Below are 20,361 nucleotides of genomic sequence, written 5' to 3'. Positions count from 1 at the left end.
TCTCTCTCTCTAGCTCTGCCTTTCAAATAAATAAAATCTTTTTAGAAACAACTTGCAAATAACAAAGAACCCCACAGACTTAACTAATAGAAATGCTGGCCTTATGTTCATTGTGTCATATATTCTGTATGTTTTAAATATAAAACATTAGTAACAATATGATAAGCTGTTGCTTGTAACAAATACTATTAATTACTAGAAGAATAACTCATATTCACTCAGTGTGATCTCAAAGCTATGAAACTGATCAAATTTAACCATAAAATGAAAGTGTAAATAAAGCTTTTTTGGGGATTATGGTTAGATTATTCAGTGATGTTTATGTTTAAATTTATGTTTAAAGCAGTACTCTCTACATTTCTTTAATTATGTATCTCTATCAGGACAGATTTTATAAAAGATGTATTTATTTTGTTTAAAAGGCATAGCAACAGAGAGGGAGTGAGCCAGCAGATGGAAGACTTGTCTCTCCTTCTCTCTCTCTAACTCTGCCTTTAAAATAAACAAATCATTTTAAAAAGGTTAAGATACAATAATGTTATTATTTTCTGTCCTCCTAAAGAAGGCATTATGATTTTAATTTTTATTGACTTGTAGGCTTTTAGCCACTTTTTTTTTTAAAAAAAGATGTATTTATTAATTTGAAAGGCACAGTTATAGAGAGGCAGAGGTAGAGGCAGGGTTTACTCCCCAGATGACCGCAATGGCTAGAGCTGTGCTGATCCAAAGCTGGGAGCCAGGAGTCTCCTCCAGGTCTCCCACGTGGGTGCAGGGGTCCAAGGACTTGAGCCATCTTTGACTGCTTTCCCAGGCCATAGCAGAGAGCTGGATCAGAAGTGGAGTAGCCGGGACTCAAACCAGCACCCATATGGGATGCTGGCACTGCAGGTGCAGCTTCACCCACTAGGCCACAGCGCTGGCCCCATTTAGCCACTTTTTATTCCAAATTGGTATATGATTTTTAATAAGAGATAGTCACAGATTAACAATAAGTGATATTAATTTTGATGGCTCAGAAAAACCACAACACAGAACAGAGGGAAGGGGACGGGAAACTTGGCATTTGTCATGAAGCGGCCGTATGGTAGGGATTATACTAGTCTCTGTACAGCTCTTTTACTGTAAAAGCTACACAGGGAGACTGTTATTTTCCAGATTTTTTTTAACTGGAAAGAGATCTTGGGAAGTTTCCATAACTTGCATGAGGGGACATAAGTAGCCCTTTTGGAGATGGGATCAAAACCTGTGATTCTTAAGCTTATCTTATTTCCAATAGGCAATATGTACTTAAATATCCCAAGTGCTATTTGAATCATAAAATAGAGATTAAAGATAGCCTGTATTGTTTTCATCTCACCATGTTTTGCTGAAATGATGAAAAATGGTAACAAATGGATGGTGAATTCCTTGATGGTTGACCACATAGATGTTTTGTTCCCTGCCCTGTCCTTTGCTCCTTTGGCAGTGCTGGCTGGCACAAAGAGGGGATGTACAAGTATATTTTGAACTCAGAAATGAATGAAGTTACCAATTCACCTGTGTGAGGAAATTCATTAGGACTCAGACTTGGCAGTCTTGGAGTTTAGGGGGAAAAAACTCAATATTATGTCATCTTGAGTACAAGCATAACTAAGCTTAGCCCAGAATATTCTTCCATGTGTCCTCAACAGTTTGGACCCTCACATTCACTGTGGAGCGGTTAGTGCAGGCTAAGGCCATCCTTCTTGTAACTAGCATAAAGAGGAAACAATGACTTTTTATTGTGGTTAGGGCAGCAGGATGTTACTGCTTGTCTCAGCCTCACTCTTATAACGCATTCAAACAGCAACAGACAGCAAGAGAACAGAGTCAGAAGATGTTTTTTCTGAAAGTTATTTCATGGTCCAATCCCAATGAGCAGAAACATCCAAGAGGCAGACAAACTGGTGTGACTTTTTGAAAAAAAAAAAAAAAAGAATTCAAAGAAATATTTCACCAAGGTCGTCACAGGAAAAACTGACACTCTTACATTAGATGATGGCCAAATTATGATTTTTTTCTATTTAAAAAATTTTTTCCTTAATTGATATAAAAATTTAATTTACCCAACATCCAACTCTAGAGTCAGATTAAAAAAAATAACAATATAAAATCACGTGTTGGGCAGAAATCAAGGCCTATGTTGAGAAGATTGTGGTGGAGTCTGTTAGTACCTGTGGGTTGCAGCAGCTGAGCTGAAGTGCAGCATAATCCACTGGCTTGTGGGCATCTTTCTGATTGTAGTCACCACAGGCATCAATTTCACTACCACACACATCCTTTAGGAGGTTAGAATCACTTGCTTCCCACCAAAACTGAACTCAGGTTCAAAGCTCGACCTTTGGTATTGGTTGATGAGGAAGCAAACACATAAAAAAAAAAACAACAACAACCATTTTTTATGAGTTTCATCAGTGATCACTGGTGTTTTAATTGCTTGGATATTTTACATTACTTCTTCTGAAAAGGTTTCATCTTTATTTTTCAAATGTTTGTTTTTATTTTTCATCTACTCCAAGGGCAACAAAGAGGATAGATAGATCGATCAATTGATCGATCGATCAATCTTCCATTTGTCGGTTTGCTTCCTAAGGACCTGCAACAGCCAGGGCTGGTCCATGCAAAAGCAAGGAGGCTGGAACTCAAACCAGGTCTCCCATGTGGGTGGCAAGGGGCCCACATACTTGAGCCATCATCTGCTGCCTCCCAGGAGCATTAGCAGGAAGCTGGATTAGAAGTGGCACACCTGGGACTTGAACTGGCACTCTGATAGGGGATGCAGTTGTCCCAAGTAGCTGGAGCACTACAATGCCTGTCCCAGCATTTATTTTATCTTTAAAAGGCATCACTTTTGGAGAATGCTCATTGCCCTCTTAGACTCCCTGCCTACCTTTCTGTTATCATGGCAATGTTTACTGGTTCTGCCATGCAGGGGCCTAAACCTGGCTTCCCACAAAATCAGCCAAGCATTTACTCTGTGAGAGCATAAAACAGGGTATGTAATTCTCAGCATTTTTTTTCTGCTCTGTGCACCAAAAGGTTTTAGATCTAACGTCTTCCTTGATCAAAGACGTGAACATCAAAGTGAAAAGAACAAAGAATAGGACAGAAGTCTAGATCCACTTTAATTTTCCACCGGAATCCATCCACTGAGAGGAGTTCAGCTGCCTCCCGGATGCAAGGAGCATGGTTTGGGTCACAGGCCAGCTTCGAGAGAGCCGATCGAAGCATCCTGTCCCAGACGGAGCCCTCATCACTCCAACTTTGCACGTCAATCACTGGCTTAAAATACCGGAGAAGGTGATACGGCAGGCAACATGAGAAGCTTTATGGAGAGGCTAAATGTAGTTCCCAGCACAGCTCTTACTCACCTTATTTCACTCAACTTCTGCAGGAATCGTTCCCAAATCGCATTATAACTTACCTCCCTGTTTCTCTTCTCTTTTCCTCTTCTCCCACCCACCACACTTAAGGAACAGCGTTTTTTGCATTAAAAGCACTATGTAATTGCTCATCTGAGAGAGGATTATCACTTTATACAAAAATCCCCATTAGTGGAGATGCTTCACTCACAACCCTGGTATCTGCTGTTAGCACTGGTGATGAGGGAGATCCAGGGGCGCTGCCCGCGGGGTGCCGTGGTGTTGGCTGGGCTCTCAGACTCTCAGTGGGTCCTCTCAGCTGTTTAATGACCTGAACCCACAGGAGACTCACCGAACAGAATGAGCCTCACTGATCCTCCAGACACTGTGTATTTACTTACTTAATTGTCTGAAAGCAACACACACCTTGATGTAGTCCTCTATCATGTGGCGCAGTAATTCTAATTGCCCCAGACCTTTGAGAAGGGCAGGGCTGCTGTTTCACATTGGGGGCACCAAGTCACATCAAGGGCTTCATCCCTTCCTGCACTGAGGCCTGAAACAGAAGCTGATGATTTGTTCAGTTCTTATGGCTCTTTTTGTCATTAATTTTTATTGATTGATAGTATTTATTTAGAAGGCAGAGAGAGAGACAGAGAGACAGAGGCAGAGAGAGACAGAGAGAGAGAGAGAGAGATCCACTGATTCATTCCCCAAATGCTAGCAACTGCCTGAATAGGCCAGGCCAAAGCCACAAGCCTCCCAGGGTGGACATTAGCAGGAAGCTGAAATGGGGAGCAGAGCTGGGACTGGAACCCAGGCACTCTGAGAAGGGATCCTGGTGTCCCAAGGGGGCATCTTAATCACTACACCAAATGCCTACCCCTATGTCATGGATTTTAATATGAAATTATTTTAGAAAGTTCATGGGAAGTGGAATTAAAAGAAAGTTTGTTCTGTTGCAAAAATTTGAAAAGTGTGCACAAGTTTTTCATAATAACCATTTGCCATGAACTTTTAAAGACTCCTTGTATGTACAGATTTCAAAAGCCTTTGCACTTTTTTTTTTTTTTTTTTTTTTTTTTTTTTTTTTTTACAGGCAGAGTGGATGGTGAGAGAGAGAGACAGAGAGAAAGGTCTTCCTTTTGCCATTGGTTCACCCTCCAATGGCCGCCACGGCTGGCACAGTGCGGCTGGCGCACCGTGCTGATCCGAAGGCAGGAGCCAGGTGCTTCTCCTGGTCTCCCATGGGGTGCAGGGCCCAAGCACTTGGGCCATCCTCCACTGCCTTCCCCGGGCCACAGCAGAGAGCTGGCCTGGAAGAGGGGCAACCGGGACAGAATCCGGCACCCCGACCGGGACTAGAACCTGGTGTGCCGGCGCCGCTAGGTGGAGGATTAGCCTATTGAGCCGCGGCGCCAGCTTAAACCCTCCTATTCTTAATATGCAAACAAGTATGAAGTAGCAATAACAGAAACACACACACACAGAAATCTTCCATCTGTTGGTCCACTCCCCAATTGGCTGCAATGGTCAGGGCTGGGCCAGGCCAAAGCCAGGAGCCTGGAAATCCATCCAGGTCTCCCACATGTATGGCAGGGGTCCAAGTACTTGGGTCATCATCTACTGCTTTGTCAGGTGCATTATCAGGGAGTTTGATAGGAAACAGAGCAGCAGGGACTTGAACCTGGCACTCATATAGGATGCCAGCCTCACGAGTGACAGTTTAACCCTCTGTGTCACAACACCGGCTCCAACCAATTTTGTTTAAATCTTAGCTCTGTCACTGACCAGTTATGTAATCTTGGACAAATTACTCAGCATCTCCAGAATTCAGTTGCCTCCCTTATGCTGCAGGGAGGGAGTAGCAACAGTATCATCTTCATAGGCTAGTTGCAAAAATGAAATTGTTGCGAAGATGAAATTAGTTGATACATCTTAAAAGGCACTTAGAATAATACTTAGCACACAGTAAGAGGTTAATAAGTGAAATCAAAGCTAGTTAATATTAGCACTTAGTACCAAATGATGTAAAGAAATGTTGATTTATTACTGCAATTGGGACCTTTGAGGACAGGTACTGTGCCTTTTCTTTTCTTTCTTTCTTTTCTTTTTTTTTTTTTCTTTTTTTTTTTTTTTTTTTTGGTGTTTGTTCTTAATCCTACTAGAGAAGCAGTGACTATTGTGAGCAGGAAAAAAAAAAAAAAACAAGAATTCTCATTTTATTTAGAGTCTGCATTTTCCTTTAAGGAGAACAAACACCAGAATGATTACCCCGAGCACCATAATGCCACTGCATCTTCTGTAGAGGAAACAAATCCTTACGTCTTCCCTGTGTGAAGAGATTGGTGCAAGCATTTCTGGGAGGTCCACACAGGCTCTGGAAGCCACTCTTGGGAGCATCCAACACCCAGATTATCATAACTGTGTGGTATACAAACAGATTCTGGAAGAAACACATTCCCTGTTGAATTTCTCACTTATGTGATGACCTGCCACTTTGAGATTCTGAAATTTTAAGTTCTTATCTAAAAAGAGGGAACCTAAACTAGAAAGAGGCAAAAGGAGAAAGATCCTGTGCCCTGACTCTTCCCGTCAGAGTGACTTTAAAACAAACATGGAAATTTTTCCAGAAATTTTTCTGAAGACAGAGGGCTGTGCCATATGTCCTATGACTCTGTGGCCTGCTGTATTTCTGAAGAAAAATATCATGACAGTCACTGCTTCTCCCCCAAAATGGAAGCATCATGATACAAGGAGCAGTTGATGATCTTAGCTTCAGCAACAAGAGAAGATGGTATTCTAGGGTCACAATTTTGAAAAGAAGGTTTGATACATTAAAAACTACTCCATGTTAAGGTTGTTTTTGCTTTTAGCCCAGTCTAATCAATTTCTTGTTGAAATCAATTCAATCGTTAGAAATCTTTACTTTTGCATTCACCTACTTCTCTTTATTTTTAGCTTGATATTTATTCATCTTTGCCAAATTGTTTAACAAAAATCCCAGTCCAGGTCACCCATGCTATGCTTCAAACAATGTCCAGGATGTCATCTGAGTGTTTGTTTAGCTTACAGAAAAACCCATGGAGTGGGCACTTGGCCTAGAAGTTGATGCCAGTTATGATGCCAGGGTCTCACATTGGAGTACGTGGGTTTGAATCCCTGGTCCGACTCCTGACTCTGGCTTCCTGCTAATACAGACCCTGGGACACAGCAATGATGGACCCAATTACTTGGGTTCCTGCCAACCACATGGGAGACCTAGATCAGGTTCCTGGCTCCTGGCTTCAGCCCAGTTCCGTCCCAACCCATAAGCCCATTTGAGCAGTGAACCAGTCTTCCTCTGCCTCTCAAATTAATAAAAAAAAGAAAGAAAGAAAGAGATAGAAAGAAAGAAAGAAAAGAAAAGAAAAGAAAAGAAAAGATGCACATATAAGCATATACCTCAACCTAACAGGAAAAAATATCTACACCTACTCATTTGTACAGTTTCAGCAAGTTGAACTTTTGTGAAATAAAACCATATTCCTGATGGGAAAGTTGGAGGTTTCTTTTCAAAGTGTGGGACTAAAAGAAACAAAGACGACTCTTCTGCAAGGAAATCAAAGTTGTTATTTTAATTTTACTCAAATCAGACAAGGTCTAGGTCTTTAAATGACATTTTAAAAGTATAAAAACCTAATAAAAACAAAGATTCATCCCTGTGTTAAATTCTTTCTCCAAACTACATGTGGTCACTGATTACTGCCTTCAACACTTAAAACGATGGTTCAGAAAGCAGGGAGGGAAGAGGTTATATGTTATGGAGGGATAATAGCAAGTAAAATATTTAAAACCTGTTATAAGCCTCTTTAATTGCTGCCTTATGGGGTTAATTTTATTATACCAATAATATAAACAAATTACAAAACAACTTGAAATTATAGAAATGATTATACTCAAAATTATACTCAAAATTTCACTATTTTATACATTCACCAATAATATTTGGAAATATTTTTGGGCTTTTATTTCCCATGTTTTTATTTTATTTTATTTTATTTTATTTTATTTTATTTTCTAATTTATTTGAAAGGCAGAGCTACATAGAGGCAGAGGCACAGAGAAAGAGAGCGGTCTTCCATCTACTGGTTCACTCTCCAGATGGCCACAATGGTTGGAGCTGTACTGATCTGAAGCCAGGAGCCAGGAGCTTCTTCCAGGTCTCCTACACAGGTGCAGGGGCCCAAGGAGTTGGGCCATCTTCCATTTCCCAGGCCACAACAGAGAGCTGGATTGGGAAGAGAGCAGCTGGAACTTGAATTAGCGTCCATATGGGGTGCTGGCACTGCAGGTGGCGGCTTTACCCACTACACCACAGTGCCAGCCCTTCCCATGTATTTTTAATCATTTTCCCCCTGTGTAGTTGCAAACATAATAACGCACAAGCTTACAGTCTGCATTTTTGAGAATTCACACTATTTGAAACATAATTTTCTATGTGGTAGCCTCTTCCTCTTTTCAACACAATCTGTATTAGATATTAATAATGTTAACAGTCAATACTTACTAAGCAGGTACTATACTTAGTGTGTTATCTTCATTCTCTTATGGAATCCTAAGAACAACCCTGTGTGTTAGACACTGTTACAACCAGAGATTTTTAAAGATTAGAAAATTTAGGCTTAAGAAAGTTAAATGACTTTCCTAGGCTCAAACAATTAATAAACAAAGAACTCTGGACTCGACTCTTCTGTTTTAGTCAAAACTTGTACTCTTTGCTTCATTTATTTGTCTACCTAATGAAAAAAGTGTTATTGTTTTCCACGGATTCATCAATAACTGTAGGGTTCGTCCTACAGTTTAAAGGTGGAAACCAAAAACAAACAAACAAACAAACAAAAAACAAAAAACTAAATAAAAGGCAGTCCAACTACTTGAAAGATTGGATGTCATTTACTACGGTGTCAATATTTCTCATTTTTCTAGTCTTAATTTTTTTTAAGATTTATTTATTTATTTGAAAGAGTTATACAGAGAGAGGAGAGGCAGAGAGAGAGAGAGAGAGAGAGAGAGAGAGAGAGAGATCTTCCCTCCAATGGTTCACTCCCCAATTGGCCCTAAGGGCTGGAGCTGCACCGATCCAAAGCCAGGAGCCAGGAGCTTCCTCCAGGTCTCTCACGTGGGTGTAGGGTCCCAAGGACTTGGGCCATCCTCCACTGCCTTCCCAGGCCATAGCAGAGAGCTGGATCGGAAGTGGAGCAGCTGAGTCTAGAACCAGCACCCAAATGAGATGCCGGCACTGCAGGCCAGGGTGTTAACCTGCTGCGCCACAGTGCCGGCCCCTAGTCTTAATTTTTTAATCCACCTTCTTTGCAATCTGCTCAGAGCTTCCTCTTTGGAGCAGAAAAACCTTTAAATACCTTCAGTACTTTCGAAGCCTGTCACAGATGTGTTCATATGCAGACCAGAGTTTTTCCTAACCTTAGCCTCCAATGCGCTATGCCACCATGATGCCCCCTGAAACCCAGTAGACAAGGATTAAGCCTCCATCCTCTCCCTTCTCTAACCAGAGGATTCTGTTGTACAAAGAGGCTTTCCCAAATGTCCTGCTGTTTACTTTCTGTCAGGTTGACCTAAATAAGTATCTGAGAGGAAACAATGTGTCACAGTGAATCAAGGAAGTACCTTGCAGTAATTCTCAGAACACACCATACTCCACCTGAATCTCAACAGTTTCTTCCATGGGTGATCTTGTGACTTGATTCATTCTACGTACTATTCTGTTGATGATACACTGAAAAGGAAAGAAAATACTGTGATTGTCCAGGAAAATCTAAGAAGTCTAAAGTATGAGCAGTCAATTCTTACTTCACTTCCCTACTAATCTCATACCAATTCCTACACTTAAGGAAAGTAATGAGTAGATCAAGTACTGGGCTAACTGCTCACTAAAAAGCAAAGGTTAAAAACTGTATTTATATTTAAGAGATTACACATCTATTTGGTGTAAGTGCTACTAACAAATTTTAATGTGGGGTCAAAACCACAAATGTCTAGAGGATTTACTCAAAGTGAGTGAAACAGGCCACCATGTGCCATTTGGGGTTTTGGTGCATGGCAGACCACAGACCTGATCTTAAGGGGCATCAGCCCACTGCAACCTCTATGGTTGTCCTGTGGCAATGAAGGCCCGACAGTTGCCTAGTGTCATGTTTTAAGAGAGTTCAGAAATAAGGATTTTTGACAAATGCTGACGAGGATGTGGGGAAAAAGGTACCCTGGTCCACTGTTGGTGAGAATGTAAACTGGTACAGCTACTGTGAAAGACAGTAATGGAGATACCTCAGAAATCTGAATATAGACCTATTATATGATCCAGCCATCCCACCGCTGGGAATTTACCCAAACCAAAAGAAATCAGCAAATGAAAGACATATCTATACCCCCCATGTTCACTGCAGCACAATGCACAATAGTTAAGATATGGAATCAACCCAGATGTCTATCGACTGAAGACTGGATAAAGAAATTAGGGTATGTATACACCATGGAGTAATACTCAGCTGTAAAACAAAATGAAATACTGTCTTTTGCAACAAGATGGACGCAACTGGAAACCATTATACTTAATGAAATAAGCCAGCCCCAAAAAGAAAGATATCATATGTTCTCCCTGACCCGAGGTAACTAATAGAGTACCTGAAGTGCAATGTATTGGAGTGAAATGGACATTTTGAGATTTAATGATTGTTTACAGCCCTTGTCTCTTCAGTTGAGGAAAAGTGTTTTTGTTTTTTGCTTTTTTGTCTCTTCATACTGTTTGTTGAACTCTTTTACTTAGCATAGAGTTGACTATATGATCATTAAGTAAACTGAAAAATAGATCTTTGCAAAAATTAAGAGTGGGAATGTGAGAGGGAAGAGAAGAGGAGAAAGGCTTGGAGCGTGGCGGGGGGTGGGATGGGGGGGATGCTACTATGTTCCTAAATCTGTATATACGAACTACATGAAACTTGTATAACTTAAGTAAAATAAAAAAATAAGGATTTTTATAAAAATCCCTCACATTCAACAATGTTGGATTATGTTTATAAACACTACATGGGTCACAATACCTTATTAGTGGGTTGGCTTTGGCCTAGTGGCCAATGTTTGACCTGAGATCCATATCATGTGACTAATCAGCACTGAACATTTGATTCTGAAATCTGACATGTCTGGTTGTGAACCAGCTATTTCCTGTGATGTGAGAGGAAGTGGTGCATTACTTAATCCCTGAAATGCCCCACGAACCAGATCCATTCTGTCCTCATGTCTCATTCAGCTGGGTAATAAGTCGGTCCCATCCTTGCTTCTCATAGTGAACAATGTAGTAGCCATTGGAATCCACACTGAATTTCTTTTTCTTTTTTTTTTAAAGATTTATTTATTTACTTATTTGAAAAGCAGAGTTACAGACAGTGAGAGAGAGAGACAGAGAGAAAGGTCTTCCATCTGCTGGTTCACTCCCCAGAAGGCCACAACTGCTGGAGCTGAGCCAATCTGAAGCCGGGAGACAGGAGCTTCTTCTAGATCTCCCAGGTGAGTGCAGGGGCCCAAGTATTTGGGACATCCTCTGCTGCTTCCCCAGGCCATAGCAGAGAGCTGGATCGGAAGTGGAGCAGCCAGGACTCAAACCAGCGCCTATATGGAATGCCAGCACTGCAGGCAGCAGCTTTACCCACTATGCCACAGCGCTGGCCCCCATATGAAGTTTCATACAACTGGTCATTTCAGGTAAATCCATAGTTCCTAAGAGGAGGAAATTGGCATTGGTATCTGATTATCAATTCACAAATTAGTAACATCTCCAGAACTGTTGGTTTTAATATTCTTACTGATAAATCATTGGGAAGACATAGCTTTAGAAGAGTCATGATGATAGTCATTTTCATTTTCTTTTGGGAAAGATAATCATATTAAATTAATAAATTAATTAATTTGGAAAAATACAGCTGCTGGATTTTTCCCCCCACAATAATCCATGTAGGTCTAAGAGGCTTGTGAGGACCCAGTGAACCAGATGATATGCACAAGTGGAATTTGGCTTAATTTATGGATGCTCTTGTCTCAAGGTTTAGTTACTGTGTGCATGTGGAAACAGGTGATCCTTTGGTCCACTCCCTATTTGGTGAAAAAAGGTCTCCAGGTTGAACATGACTTTATGATGGAAAATGTCTCACAGTTTGTCAGTCTATAAGAAGAAATTAAAATTTTATTATGTATTTTAATATGGCAACATTATCCTAAGTGGTAAAGTTACATGATAACATTCTCTCAGCAGCTCTGTGAGGCCTAATGCTCATTCAAAATAAGAAGAATAAATGAACCTGAGGAGGATTTAAGAAATTTTCTTAAGATTATACTTTTTTTTTTTTACAGGCAGAGTGGACAGTGAGAGAGAGAGACAGACAGAGAGAAAGGTCTTCCTTTTTTTGCCGTTGGTTCACCCTCCAATGGCGGCCGTGGCCGGTGTGCTGCAGCTGGCACATCGCGCTGATCCGAAGCAAGGAGCCAGGTACTTATCCTGGTCTCCCATGCGGGTGCAGGGCCCAAGGACTTGAGCCATCCTCCACTGCACTCCCTGACCACAGCAGAGAGCTGACCTGGAAGAGGGGCAACCGGGACAGAATCCGGCGCCCCGACCGGGACTAGAACCCGGTGTGCTGGCGCCGCTAGGCGGAGGATTAGCCTATTGAGCCATGGCACTGGCCGAAGATTATACTTCTAATGAATCTGGGATCCACCAATTCTAAAATGTATGCTATTTTCCGCTAAACATTTTTGCCTCATGTATAATCCATGAAAATGGATTAGTGGGCATTAAAGGATTCATGATAGGATTCCATCATTTCTTAATATGAATACAAGCCTACCTCTAAATGTTAAAAGCACACGAGAACTTCTCACCAAATGAAAAATTCAGACTCTCTAACGGAATGTTTCACTTAATAATAATAATACAGGAATAAATGAGAACTTCATCCAAACTTAAATATTTTATTATTAGATTTAGTTGTAATATCTTTACGTAGCTCAAGACATGTTTAATCTCAGCATTGAAGCACCTGTTTGGCTAATTATTCATTATCTGTCTTTGATTTTAGAATGTGTCCGTGAACAGCATTAGAGAAACTTGTACAGCAGTTCAATGGACTATGTCACAGGCACCTAAGAAAGAAAAAATACAGTAAAAACGGCCACTGCAATGTCCACATTGTCAAATTCATTTAGTTGCCTTACAAAGGGCATTTTGGCACCCATCCTTCCCACCAATACCGTTATGAAATGTATAAGCTAAGACTAACAGATTCTTAAGTATGAAAAATATTTCGCATGACGATCATGAAGGATCATGTTTACCTTGCTGAACTCTGCTAGGAATGCCTGTGCCATGTGCTCTCCAAACCTCAGCCCATAGCAAATCCTGCTGTTTGCAAAAGAAACAAAACCCAATCTTCCTTTCATGTTTCCAAAAACTGTAACTAACAGCCTGGTGCTGATTCAAATAGCTAAACCAAAGCTGTAGCAAACGGCTTAAGAGGTAAAGAACTTACTTCTGATGTGATTTTTTATGACTCATTTTGTCGAACAGAACTGTTTCCCCAGCTGCTAAATAATGGCAAGTTAGAGGTCACCAGTGCCACAACCTAGAGTCTCCAGGAGACAGGAGTCCAGAGAGCAGAAAAGCAGAAGGAATTGGGGGAAAATATTAATTCTCAGGAAAAAATATAAAAAATCAGAGAAAAACATAAACTGGCTCTTAGTAAAAGGCCAGAAGACATAATCAACTACTCAGAGAAGACACTTAACAAGAAAATTTGAAATCTTTGCACAAAAAGATAAGAATGGAGGTAGATATTATTCGTATTTATATCAATGGGTTGAGATTCAAGGGGTGGATCTCTGATTTAGAAAAAAAAATTTTTTTTTCATTCCAGATAAACACATTTAGGAAGGAGAGAGGTGCGAGAGAGGGGGATGGGGGAGCACTTCATGAATTTGGATAGCAATGAATCAGAGAATATTCATTTTATGAGATTGTCTAAATATTGCTGCAGACAGAGGAAGAATACAGAGTATTGTAGTAGAGATTTGTTATTTTGGGTCATCCATAATTTAGAATTCTCTCCTGACATTTTGATAATTTATGAGATTGTGAGTTTTTCTTTCCCAATAATAATTCAAATAGTACATTATCCAAACTGTTACCAAGTTCCAAATTGTCTAAACTGTCTGAGGTTCAGACTTCAGAAGAATATAACTAGAACGGTGTGGGGAACCAGATTGGAAAGCTGCAACCAGCAAAAGAAGACCTTATATTCTATGTATTAGAAACAGGGGTTGGTGTTTGTATTAGCACTTAAGATGCCAATTAGGCTGGCGCGGAGGCTCACTAGGCTAATCCTCCGCCTGCGGTGCCAGCACCCTGGGCTCTAGTCCCGGTTGGAGTGCCAGTTCTGTCCCGGTTGCTCCTCCTCCAGTCCAGCTCTCTGCTGTGGCCCGGGAAGGCAGTGGAGGATGGCCCATGTGCTTGGGCCCTGCACCCGCATGGGAGACCAGGAGGAAACCACCTGGCTCCTGGCTTCAGCTTGGTGCAGTGCGCTGGCCGTCGCGGCCATTTGGGGGGTGAACCAACGGAAAAGGAAGACCTTTCTCTCTGTCTCTCTTTCTCTCTCACTGTTTAACTCTGCCTGTCAAAAAAAAAAAAATGCCAATTAAAGTGCTTATGTTCCTACATCAGAGTGCCTGCGTTTGAGTCCCAGCGCCAGTGCGTAACGCCAGCTGCAGCCACTGTAGACTCTGGGGGGCAGCAGGTAATGGCTCAAATAATTGAGTTCCCGCCACCCACATGGGAGACCCAGATTAAGTTATAGGCTCTTGGCTTCAGCCCAGCCCAGTTATTGCAGGTATTTGGCAAACGAATGAGTGAGAATGGGAGCTTTCTCTGTCTCTATCTTTTACTTTCCTCCTCTTTCTGTCTCTCTGCCTCTCAAAAACAGACCTAGAATTTGCTTCTGATTCTCAGAAAAATTCTAGAATTAATTATTTGATGGCTAGGTCTTTAGAAAAAGAAATAATAATCCTAAGAGCCTGCACAGGTTCACTTGGATTATTTCATCTTAAATTAAGCTCATTCATCTTGTTAATAGGGCTAAAGGGTCAGAGAAATGTGGAAAATGTTGTGTTTCTCGGTTTCAATAAAGTCTTTAACACATTTTCTCAGGATAGGCTGGTGAACAAGATGACAGTGTGGATAATTGGATTTGCTTTTACTATTACCAAGAATATAATATATTTTAAGACATTACATTTATAGTCTATTCCTGAAAAATGAAAGGCAACAGGAGGTCTTAGCGTCTAATTTATCACATAGGGAATGTCTTTTCTGTGATTATAAGAAGTCTGGCTGCCCTAACACTTCCTAGGGATACACAAGGCACACAACTTGTCAAGATGCAGAAATCAGTAATTTACAGAAGTTTAACCAATGACCCCTGCATCTGTACTGAGGATCTGAAGGCTATGTGAATGCTAAGAAGGGACAATGGAACAATGCAGTCTCTGCCACTTGAAACTCTTAATGTCATCAAGACAAATGCAGGTGCCTGACTCCTATATGGAAATAGCATCCTGCCGAGCGGCCAGAGGAACTGGAAGAAACCACGCAGAATAAGAAGTGAACTGAGGCAAGATAAACCAGACCAAGAGAAGAAAAGCAGCTTTCCATCCTGGAAGACCCTCCACTGAGGGTTTTCTCTGGAAACCCTGTGAGGAAGCGCTCCCTGTATAGTCTGTGTCAATGGCCCTCTTGCTGAACCCCCACGAGGGGATCCCTCTCTGGAGGGTCCATGTGGTCATCATTTCTTTCACCTCCATGTTTTCCCCCAGGAAGGCAGACTGAAATGACAAGTGACTCTGGTAACTCAAGAGAGATGGGGGGTGGGGCGGGAAGGGGGCTGGCGCTGTGGTGTAGCTGGTAAAGCTGCTGCCTGTGGTGCCGGCATCCCATATGGGCACTGGTTCGTGTCCCGGCTGCTCCACTTCTGATCCAGCTCTCTGCTATGGTCTGGGAAAGCAGTGGAGGATGGCCCAAGTCCTTGGGCCCCTGCACCCATGTGGGAGACCTGGAGGAAGCTCCAGACTCCTGGCTTCAGCTCCGGCTGTTGCAGCCATTTGGGGAGTGGACCAGTGGATGGAAGACCTCTCTCTCTCTCTCTCTCTGTGTGTGTGTGTGTGTGTGTGTGTGTAACTCTGGCTTTCAAATAAATAAATAAAAAAAAAAGAGAGAGAGAGAGATGAGGAGCCCGTGTTTGGCACAGAGGTTAGGATATCGTGTGGGACTCCCACACTCCATATCAGAGTGCTTGGGCTGGAATCCCAGCTCTGCTTCTAATTACAGCTTCCTGCTAATGCACACCCTGGGAGGTGACAGGTGATGGTTCAAGTAGTTGAGTCCTGCTACTCACATGGGAGACCTGGACTGCATTCTAGGCTCCTGGTTTTGGCCTGGCATTTGGGGAGTGACCCAGTGAATGGGAGGACTCACTGTTTTTCAAATAAAAATGAATAAACAAATGAAAATTTAAAGAGAGTGAGGAAAGGATCCAGAGAGAGATCAGGAACTTTCGTCTCTTTGAATGTCAGAAACAAGGCTGGGGAGGAGGGCGGTGGAGGATGCTGACCAGATCTTAGGGGAGGTCAGTCTAGACAACTGGCTTGGGGCTGGCTCCACCCTGGGCTGCTCTCAACAAGTTCCCCGAAGCAAAATATGAAGGTGGGGGCCGGCGCTGTGGCGTAGCAGGTAAAGCTGCCACCTGCCCTGCAGTGCCGGCATCCCATGTGGGCGTTGGATCGAGTCCCGGCTACTCCGCTTCCAATCCAGCTCCCTGCTATGGCCTGGGAAAGCAGTAGAAGATTGCCCAAGTCCTTGGGCCCCTGCACCTACATGGGAGACCTGGAAGAAGTTCCTGGCTCCTGGATCCTGGCTTCAGATTGGCACAGCTCTGGCTGTTGTGGCCAATTGGGGAGTGAACCAGTGGATGGAACACCTCTCTCTCTCTCTCTCTGCCTCTCCTCTGTGTAACTCAGATTTTCAAATAAATAAATCAATCTTAAAAAAAAAAAAAAAAAAAAAAGCCGGCGCTGCGGCTCACTAGGCTAATCCTCCGCCTTGCGGCGCCAGCACACCGGGTTCTAGTCCTGGTCAGGGCGCTGGATTCTGTCCCAGTTGCCCCTCTTCCAGGCCAGCTCTCTGCTGTGGCCCGGGAGTGCAGTGGAGGATGGCCCAAGTCCTTGGGCCATGCACCCCATGGGAGACCAGGAGAAGTACCTGGCTCCTGCCATCGGATCAGCGCGGTGCGCCGGCCGCGGCAGCCATTGGAGGGTGAACCAACGGCAAAGGAAGACCTTTCTCTCTGTCTCTCTCTCTCACTGTCCACTCTGCCTGTCAGAAAAAAAAAAAAAAAAAAAAAAAAAAAAAAAAAAAAACCAGGAAAATATGAAGGTGATAGAACAACCCCCAAAACTGGTTGGAGGAGTTCCTATGTAACTCCCAAAATAGAGTCAGCCTGCCCAATGTGCAATCATTGACATCGAGGTGGGAGAAGAAAGGAGGCATTTCCTGTAACATGTAGAGCTAGGATCAGGGCAGCTATTGCTTAATTCGCAGGCTCCTCCAGGGGCTAGGGATCAAGGTTCTTGTGGTTGAACTTGGGATGAGAGGTGTATGTTTGGCACATGTCCAAATTCTTGGTTGGTCAGTGGTGCTTGTGGCCTGCCTTTGACTGGTTGGCAACACCATGTTCTTCAGGAATTGTTATGATGGTCAAGTGAACTTCAGTTGGTCCACAGGTAGTAGTTACTTTCTGCCCAGACCTGGAATACCTTGAAAAGAAACCGTGAGACTGCCCATCAAGCTGTTATCTATTAGAGAACAAATGACCTCATGAATCTGGCTGCATCACTCCCTCAATTCAGTGAGTTAATTTTAGTAAATGGTTGATTGGCAATCATAAAGACCAGGCAAAGACACTTTAAGCTAAGAAAGGGACACTAGGAGACTGGGACCTGGTGGCATTTGGCATCTGTATTTAAGACACTGTATAGGAGGCGCAGTTTCAAGTGGTCTTCAAAAAGTTCATGGAAAATGTCTGTTATTAAAAAACCATGAATACCTTTCAAAATTTTTTCTGCACCAAAATAAATTTATCTTTTAATTCCACTTTCCACAAATTCTTTGAAGCACTCCAGTCCCTATTGGAGTTTGCAGTGTAGACAAGGGCAGGAAGAGTCAAGGAGAAGAGGTTAGGACTGACAGCTTACCTCCCATTCCCTTTCAGAAATCGAAGAAAAGCCTCTATTATAATTTTGAGAATGCAGGAGGCATGGCTAAGGAAGGACCTGTTTATCTTCAGGGAAGCTGTAGATATCCCAATGGAAGTTTATGTCAATAGAGATATATCACATGGAGACCTAAGCCCCTGGCTTCCATGTCTCTAGTGTGGATTTTCTGTTCACTGTGATATGGTTGGGTGAACTGGAACTCTTGTGTGCCTGCAATGGAATGCTGTCTCTTTAACTGTCGGTTTGATAGGCCCACCTTCCCAGAATGCACCTGTCAGGGACCAGGGCTCTTACAAAGACGACTCCACACTTTATTTGCATATCCGATTGAGGTACCACCCCCTTCCTTATAAAAAGAGGCTGAAGGCAGGAGAGAGCTCTCTTTCTGCCATGGACTCTGCTCAGGCGTACTCCTCTCGTTTGCTCTCTTTCTGTCATGGATCTTGCTTGCTTGGAGGTACTGCTCCTATTTTTGCTCTTTGCACCACGGAACACACTCAGACATACCACTTTTCTTTGTGCTCTTTCCACGGCACACTGGTTTCCAAGGAATCATTGTTTTTCTCTTGTTTCCCTCATTTATGGCAGTTCTTTGGCCGACTCACATTGGGGGTTTCTCAGTAGGGGGCGGCTCTACTGAGACTTGCACATGAATGTATGTCTATTTCCTCACTGTCCAATAAAATCTGTTCCTATTTGCACCTGATACCAGTCTCAGCTTAGTATTTCTCTCTGTGCAAGAGACAAGAACCTAGATAGAAAAATTAACACATTTGTTATATATATATTATGACCACATCAACTGCTCGTGGGTTGGTACCAAATCTTCCTTTAGAAACCATAACTTAGAAGATTCTACAACTCTGAAAAACATTTGTCTTTCCCCTCCATGGTTTTCCTTCCTTTTCCTCTCCCATGGTGATTCTGTAACTTCCCAGAAGCAAGCTAAAGCGAAGGCCTCCAGAAAGCCAAGTACTCTATTTCCAAACCTAACGACACCCTTGTTTTGGCATTTTTCAGAGCCTGATGGAGCAACCACTCAAAGAATTCTGAGCTGGGATATTTTTAGCGAGGAGTGGCGCTGCAGGAAAGCTGAATTACAACAACAAAAATAAGGTGGTAAGCTCCATGCCCCAAAATGGGCTGCGCATTCTTCCTCCTGGGTCAGCTTTGCTGCAAGGAAACTGTGGGGCTCATCCTATCCGGTTACTTAAAGGAACAGGTGAGCTAATCCATGTTATCTTTCAGGGCAAGTTGTTACGGGCACATGCATCTCAATTTTTATTCCAAGTTCTAGCCCCCACAGGGATGAGATTTCAAAACAGAGGCATGGACTGAGGCACAAGTGAGAGCAGGACTTATTTAAAAGTGAGAGAGTGAGTACTTACCAAGTACTCACATAGTGCATACTTCCCTTGTCTTTAATCCTTGCAATAGTCTGATGAAACAGGAACTGTTACTAACTTTGTTTTACAAGTGGGGACACTGAATTTCAGAGGTAGGGAGTGTGTCCAGGTCAGTACTTGACTTGAAGTATTTCCTTGTGTTCATATAATCACAGGTTCCAAGTGAAGGGACATTGATTTTTGCCTCAGATCAGAATGCAAATATCCTGGGGATGTATGTATGAGGTGTTTTATTTATTCTTTTAAAAATGTATTTATTTATTTGAAAGAGTTATATAGAGACAGAGAGGGGGAGAGAGAGAGAGAGCAAGAGAGAGTGAGCAAGAGCGAGAGTGCTCTTCCATCCACTGGTTCAATCTCCAGACAGCCACAACAACCAGGGCTGGGTCAGCCTGAAGCCAGGAGTTTCATGAAGGTCTCCCACATACGTGGTAGGAACCCGAGCACTTGGGCCATCTTCTGCTGCTTTTCCCAGGCTCATTAGCAGGGAGCTGGATCAGAAACAGAGCAGCCGGGACAAGAGCCCACACCCACATGGGATGCTAGCGTCAGAGGTGGCAGCTTTGCTGGCTCTACTACAACGCATGACCCTAGGAGAAATACTTTAATAGAAATATTTACTTGTAAGGTTCCCAGTTCTGTACTGTGTGTGCCTGCATAGTCCTGATCATTCTTTCCCAAAGGACATTCGAAGGCACTGCTCCGAACAATTTTTGAGGATTCGTTTAGTGCCACTTGTAATACAATTCCAGCGTGAGACCCGTAGTCTAGCGACTGAGACCTCTGCTATTAATTATTTTGGGTTTGATAATCCCTCCATAACCTGAAATGATTGTATGTCGTTTCTGGAAGACAGGAGGTAACTCTGCCTAATGCTGTTTTGTACAGACACCTGAGAATGCCATGAGTGCCAAGTACCTGCTGTGTTAGTTCATGGGTTGGGACTCTGGCGACCCACAATTACTGGAAAAAGAATAGGTCTTGGAGTCAAAGAGTATGAGGTCTCTCTCCATGTTATGAGGCCCCCAGTCTCCCTGGGCTCAAGCCCAGGGTCAGGGGTAGCAACTAGGTCTGAGAAATAAGAGCAACCACATTTCAGCATTGTGGTTTCCACTCCGGAAGTAGGCTTTGCTCCCTGCTCAAAAAAATATGTCCTTGTGGTGTATATAAGCAGACTTTCTGAAATCATCAAAAATGCCTCAATATCG

The 20,361-nt window shown here is 42.6% G+C and overlaps 2 long non-coding RNA genes across 2 annotated transcripts in view; one reads left to right on the top strand and one right to left on the bottom strand.

The window, feature by feature from the left end:
* Nucleotides 1–7,781: 7,781 nt before the first annotated feature.
* Nucleotides 7,782–20,361, bottom strand: part of LOC138845142 (uncharacterized) — a 43,746-nt gene continuing 31,166 nt past the window's right edge. The window contains exon 4 of the long non-coding RNA XR_011381935.1: nucleotides 7,782–9,156. This is a non-coding gene — a long non-coding RNA (uncharacterized lncRNA). The remainder of the gene's footprint in view (nucleotides 9,157–20,361) is intronic.
* Nucleotides 18,118–20,361, top strand: part of LOC138845143 (uncharacterized) — a 45,216-nt gene continuing 42,972 nt past the window's right edge. The window contains exons 1-2 of the long non-coding RNA XR_011381936.1: nucleotides 18,118–18,154; nucleotides 18,768–18,866. This is a non-coding gene — a long non-coding RNA (uncharacterized lncRNA). The remainder of the gene's footprint in view (nucleotides 18,155–18,767; nucleotides 18,867–20,361) is intronic.

This window comes from Oryctolagus cuniculus, chromosome 14 (assembly GCF_964237555.1).
Source record: "Oryctolagus cuniculus chromosome 14, mOryCun1.1, whole genome shotgun sequence".
NCBI classification, from domain to species: Eukaryota; Metazoa; Chordata; class Mammalia; order Lagomorpha; family Leporidae; genus Oryctolagus; species Oryctolagus cuniculus.
Note: the sequence above shows the minus strand (reverse complement) of the source record. Positions and strands in the feature narration are given on the sequence as shown.